The sequence below is a fragment of the Lacerta agilis genome, chromosome 14, assembly GCF_009819535.1.
Source record: "Lacerta agilis isolate rLacAgi1 chromosome 14, rLacAgi1.pri, whole genome shotgun sequence".
Classification (NCBI taxonomy): Eukaryota; Metazoa; Chordata; class Lepidosauria; order Squamata; family Lacertidae; genus Lacerta; species Lacerta agilis.
In genome coordinates, this window is record NC_046325.1 from 38,410,886 (window position 1) to 38,417,675 (window position 6,790).

The window sequence follows — 6,790 nt, forward strand, 5'->3', positions numbered from 1 at the left end:
AATTACTTTATTTTTTTAACTACATATCAAATATTACTTATGTCCTATTCTGGTTCATCAGTTCTCACCTTCTACTCTTTTCCTCCTGGGTGTGATTGTTTGCAATTCCATAAATTCACAAAATTCCAAATGAATGAATTACACATTTGCCCATTACCCTACACCTTATTTTTCCAAAACGTAATAAAGTTTGGCCAATGAAATGTTTATTTTCATGTTCCCCCACGCACTAGCAATATTTGTAAATTTTAAAGCATAAACCGCATCCCATATCCTCATCATCCAATCCCTTAATGAAGGGGGTTCTCCCCCACCCCTTTTCTTTTGCGACTCATTATCACCTCTGTATCGACACAGAAAACCCATGATTTCACATTACCAAATAAGATAACTACCAAGTCAAATAGTAATTCCTTCTCGCCACACATACTTTCTTTTGAATAGTAGATGATTTTTTTCTTGTGCATTCTCACCCTCTCTCCTGTGTAAAGATGCCTTGTCACAAAGGCAAAGAAGGATAACCTCAACAAATATAGTAACACGAAAGTGGACATTTCTCACTGGCTGCTCCAGTGTTGGAGAGCATGCTCCCTGCTGAAATAAGAATAGGCCCCATCAGTCTTGGCATGCCGCCGGCTTGTGAAGACACTCCTGTTTAGACAATCCTTTCCCTGACTTGAAGCTCCTGCTGTAATTACTTGTAATTGCCATTTTTACCCTTTTATCCGTTGTGCTGTTTTTATGGGCTCCTTTTATTGTTGCATTTCAATTGTGGGTAAAATAAACACATTAACTGAAAATAATGCTTTGATGAAACTGCTTTGATGTGTATTATGCGCCCTTATATCTTTGTAATCAGTTTTTATACAGTCGTACCTTGGATCCTGAACGCCTTGCGACTCGAACGTTTTGGCTCCCGAACGCCACAAACCCGGAAGTGAGTGTTCCGGTTTGTGAACGCTCTTTGGATGCCAAATGACTGACGCGGTTTCCGTGGCTTCCGATTGAGTGCAGGACACTCCTGCAGCCAATCGGAAGCCGCGCCTTGGTTATCAAACGTTTTTGGAAGGATTCCGTTCGACAACCAAGGTACGACTGTACTCATAAACCAAAGTCGTCCTGACAACCAAGCATCATATAAATAGATCATTACAATAGCAAGTGTGTGGTCACAGCAAACTAGAGCCACAGTTGCGAGGCCTGCTTCCTCGGAAGTAAATCCTGCTGTGTTCAACGGCGCATATTCCTTCAGGACTGCAGCCTAATTTCTTGATGGGTTACTGTAGCACACTGGGAAACAAAGGACAGCTCAAGGGACTGAAAGCCTTGCTCGGAAGCTCAGTGAGATATGACTTTGAGGCTTTGCCAAATACAGAAGTGGAAAGGAGAAGGACTGTGAGCTCTGACCTTTTGAGCTGGGTCCTGGAGAACTAAAAGTGTCTTGCTGGCCCTTTCTTGGTGAATAGTAAGAGGGGAATGGGGTGGGGAGACAAAGGGATTATTGGGGCACTGTGAAATACAGTCGTACCTCTGCTTACATATCCCTCTGGATACTTAAATTTTGGGATGAGAACGCAGCAAACCCGGAAGCATTTTCCGGGTTTCGCCGTATGCGCAGAAGCGCTCTACGCGTCGTGTGCATGAGCAGAACAGTCCTCTGGTTGTGAATTCCTCGGGATGTGGCCTGACCTCCGAAACAGATCCTGTTTGCAACTGGAGGTGCTTCTGTATTATTAAAAAGGTAAAGGTACCCCTAACCATTAGGTCCAGTTGCGGACGACTCTGGGGTTGCGGCGCTCATCTCGCTCTATAGGCCGAGGGAGCCGGTGTTTGTCCGCATATAGCTTCCGGGTCATGTGGCCAGCATGACTAAGCCGCTTCTGGCGAACCAGAGCAGCACACAGATGCCGTTTTCCTTCCTGCCAGAGCAGTACCTATTTATCTACTTGCACTAGACGTGCTTTCGAACTGCTAGGTGGACAGACAAATACCACTCTATGCTGCTTTGGTCAGACCACACCTGGAATACTGTGTCCGGTTCTGGGCATCGCCATTGAAGAAGGCAATTGACAAGATGGAACGTGTGCAGAGGAGGGCAGCCAAGACGATTAAGGGTCTGGAAACCAAGTCTTATAGGGGATGATTGAGGGAGTTGGGTATGTTTAGCCTGGAAAAGAAGAGACTGAGAGGAGGTGATAGCCATCTTCAAACATCTAAAGGGCTGTCACATGGAGCAAGCTTGTTTTCTCCGGAGGCGGGCCCCCCAAAACAACGTCTTTCAAGTTACAAGAAAGGAGATTCCAACTAAACATCATGAAGAACTTTCTGTTGGTGGACTCTCCTTCCCTGGAGGTTTTTAAGCAGAGGTTGGGTGGCCACCTGCCACGGATGATCTAGTTAAGATTCCTGCATTGCGAGGGGTTAGACTAGATGACTCTTGAGGTCCCTTCCAACTCTGCAGTTCTATGATAAGGCTATAAGTGGCCTACCTCCACTTTTCAGAGAAGAAGAAGAAGAGTTTGGATTTGATATCCCGCTTTATCACTACCCGAAGGAGTCTCAAAGCGGCTAACATTCTCCTTTCCCTTCCTCCCCCACAACAAACACTCTGTGAGGTGAGTGGGGCTGAGAGACTTCAGAGAAGTGTGACTAGCCCAAGGTCACCCAGCAGCTGCATGTGGAGGAGCGGGGACGCGAACCCGGTTCCCCAGATTACGAGTCTACCGCTCTTAACCACTACACCACACTGGCAGAGGCAGTATGTGTCTGAATACCAGTGTCTGGGAACTGCAGATGGGGAGAGGGTGGTTATGCTGAGGTCCCACTTGAGAGGCTTTCCACAAGTATCTATCATCTGGTTAGCTACTGTGAGACCAGGATGCTTGGCTTGGTGGGCCGCTGCCTTGACCCAGCAGGTCTCTTCGTACACTCAAATCGCCCCAAATTTGTGATTTGCTTGTGGGAAAGGAATCCCTTAAATCGGCCTTCAAAAGCTTTGCTGGCGGAGACACGTTTTTAAAAAGCCAGGCCGTCCAACGCAAGGGGACGTCTCGGGCCCAAGAGAGCCCCGCGATTCAATCTGCACATTGTCCTGAGCGAGCAAGCAGTTCAAATCGCACCGGGTTCCTGACACGAACTCTTCTGACAGCCCATCGTCCATCTTTGGCTAGCCCCAGGATCGGTTAAAAGATCTGTATCTGAACATTCTCCCTCTGGGGAGATGTTACCCCCCCCCCTCCTTTCCAACACACACACACACACACACACACACACACACACACACACACACTCCTGTCATGCTTCCTGACCTAGTTTAGAATAGAGCTTGTCTTGTCAAGAAAACTGGCCGCAGATGGGGCCTGGCTTGGCACTGTTAGAGGCAGAAAGATTATAATTAAAACTCCCAAACTCCCTTTGAGTAGGTGCCTCTCATTAGGAAGTGGCGGCAAGCAGAAAGTCCAATTTCGTTTCCGCTCGCTAAAGCGATGGGCATATTTTTATCCCCCCCCCCCCCCGATAATTCCCCACCTTTGATCTCGTCTTGCGTAGGTGCTGTGGAGCAAAGAATATTCAGGGGAGATTTAGCTGAGATTCTTGCCGGTCACCCCAAAGACCACCTTCCCCTTCCCAGCCTTCGTTCTTAATATGTTCCCGCTCTTCTTCACACGCCAGGCCTCTCCTCGCTCAAGTGCAAAGCCGTCACCTCAGAGATAACAAGCCTGGTGAAGCAGAAGAGAGGGACGTCTGTCTTGGTTCAGGCCTCCACCTACCTGTTCACAGTCTGGAAGCGTTCGTAGGGATGCAATTAAACACCACACAGCTATGTGTGGTCGAGCAGAGAGAAGGGGGTGGGTGGGAGGGTTGGAGACCTGTTTGTGCTCTGGAGAAGTCTGATTTATTAGTGAAACGCAGGTGCGAGTCAGGACTTTCAGGTCTGATTGAGTTTGGTGCTTAGTTCTCTCAATGAAATTGATTTGATTCCGCCCACCCCCAACAAAAGGGTTGACATGGTATAAACTGGGGAGACCTGTTTTCAAATCCTTGCTCAGCCATGAACCTCCCCAGGTGACCTCGGACCCTTAGTTATCTCTCGGCCAAATATTACCACCTCGCAAGGTTGTTATGAGGATAAAATGGGGGTTTGACCATGGGCATAGCCAGGATTTAGAGGGGGGGGGCAAGACACCATCCTCTGTCTGGCTCTGTCTAGCAGATTCGGAACGAAATATGTCAACAACAGTTGTTTCAAATTGCTTTCTTTTCACTCCCAAGTGCTCAGAAAAATCTGTCAAAATCTTTCTACAATTTCTACTTTTAGTTAAGTATTTTTATTTATTTACTTGATTTGTGTGGGGTGGGGGGAGCTGCCCTCCCGGCTACACCCATGGGTTTGACACATGCACACTGACTCATACATAGCTCTGAGCTGCTGGGAGGGAAGGCAGGGTGGAAGGATGATAGACTGTAAATTGGTAGCTTGGTTGCATGGCTTGTAGTCTATGCCTCTGCCGGTCCCCTGGTCCCCTGAGCCAGTGTGGTGTAGTGGTCAAGAGTGGTAGACTCGTAATCTGGTGAACCAGGTTCGCGTCTCCGCTCCTCCACTTGCAGCTGCTAGGTGACCTTGGGCTAGTCACACTTCTTTGAAGTCTCTCAGCCCCACTCACCTCACAGAGTGTTTGTTGTGGGGGAGGAAGGGAAAGGAGAATGTTAGCCGCTTTGAGACTCCTTCGGGTAGTGATAAAGCGGGGTATCAAATCCAAACTCTTCTTCCCCTGGAATGGATCGTAGTACATCTGAACATAGAGCTGCGGGTGGCACTGTGGTCTAAACCACTGAGCCTCTTGGGCTTGCCGATCAGAAGGTCGGCAGTTTGAATCCCTGCAACGGGGTGAGCTCCCGTTGCTCTGTCCCAGCTCCTGCCAACCCAGCAGTTCAAAAGCACACCAGTGCAAGTAGATAAATAAGTACCACTGTGTTGGGAAGGTAAACAGCATTTCCGTGCACTCTGGTTTCCGTCACGATGTCCCGTTGCACCAGAAACGGTTTAGTCCTGCTGGCCACATGACCTGGAAAGCTGTCTGTGGACAAACGGCAGCTCCCTCGGCCTGAAAGCGAGATGAGCGCTGAAACCCCAGAGTTGCCTTGGGGCCTAACCATTCAGGGATCCTTTACCCTTTTACCTTACATGCCAAGACATCTGAGCAGAGGAAGAGCCAATGGCCCATCTAGTCCAGCATCCTGTTCTCACAGCGGCCAGCCGGATGCCTGAGAGAAATGCTCAAGCCAGACTCATACACAAGAGCACGCTCCGCTCCTCCAATTTCCACCCACTAGGATTCAGAAGTATTTCTGCCTCTGACCGTGGAGGCAGAGCACAGCCATCACAGTGAGTAACCATGGGCAGCTTTATCCTCCACGAATCTGTCCAATCCTCTTTTAGACCCATCCAAGTTGGTGATCATCCCTGCCTCCTGTGGGAGTGAGTTCCACGGTTTAACTATGCGCTGCATGCTCCCAACAGTTGTTTGGGCAAAGTGCTCCCTCTGGTATCCAAGGATGACGGCTACATTTGCTTACTAATGTTCCATATTAAGGAAGTGAGCTTCTGAGTTACACAGCACTTCTCTCTTCAAGCCTAGGAGCACTTCATACCTGGTGGTTGCTGCTAGGGGAACGAATGGATTGTGCCATGCCAACATTGTTAGGAAATCTATTTTATTTATTTCGGTGGTTTTTGTATTTTGAATATTTTTTTATTTTGTTTTACAAAACAAAAAATTATAACAATGCCAACTACATAACCTTCTATTAAGGTTGATCTGAATCTCCTTGACTTCCCACCATCCCCTCTGTGGGTCCAAATATTAGCATCTTCGACCCTACATATTATTTCATAATCCATATATATTATAACTCTCCATATTATCCATAGCATTTCTTACATTACAAGTGTTACAAAAATCATGCTAATGTTTTTTATCTGCTTACAGTGATCTCCTAAATAAATTGTGAATGTTTCCCGTTCTTTCTTAAAAGTTTTTGTCTTCTTGGTTCCTTAGCTTTCCGAAAAATATGGAACTCTTCACGAATCTGCGTGTCATCTTTGCGCAGGGGCCATGCTAATCTTCTCTGTATCATTCCAATTTTAGTATAGAGCCCTATTTCGGTGGTTCTTAACAGTGGTTATACGGTACTAAGGACTGTTATGGTTTGCTTCTTTTTTTGTGGGCAATCCCAACAACAGGTGTTTCTTCCATGTTATTAAATCAACTACATAATTTGTCCTCCGTGGCTGCAGTGTGTGTTCACCTGGAGGAATATTGTGCATGAAGGCTTTCTTTGATGTTTCTGCTTCAGCCATTTGGACAGCAGCTTTTCAGTTTAAACAAAGCACAAGTTCCCTCTTTTTGATGGGGAGTGGGGAAATTCGATGAGAGAGAAACTTTTAGGAAGCATTTGGCTCTTCAGCACTGCCAGGGACTTATCGATGTCTCTGGACCATGGTTTAAGTCTCGCTGCTTTAAAGTTTATTCTTTAGTTGCCGTGATCTTAGGGCTGAACAGTAGTTTTCAGGTTTTTCCTGGTACTCCCTGTTAGTACAGTTAGTTCTCTTGCATCCAGCATCTCTCTGCCTGGCAGCTCACATTTAGCATAGTTTATCATGATTTGCAAAGGAGCAGTTCGAAAGCATGTCAAAGTGCAAGTAGATAAATAGGTACTGCTCCGGCAGGAAGGTAAACGGCGTTTCCGTGCGCTGCTCTGGTTCACCAGAAGCGGCTTAGTCATGCTG

The 6,790-nt window shown here is 47.0% G+C and overlaps 1 non-coding gene across 1 annotated transcript; it reads right to left on the reverse strand.

Moving 5' to 3' along the window:
• Window positions 1–6,066: 6,066 nt before the first annotated feature.
• On the reverse strand, window positions 6,067–6,174 carry LOC117059496. Its single transcript, XR_004427916.1, has one exon. It is a non-coding gene; the product is annotated as a U6 spliceosomal RNA (small nuclear RNA).
• Between the last annotated feature and the right edge of the window lie 616 nt (window positions 6,175–6,790).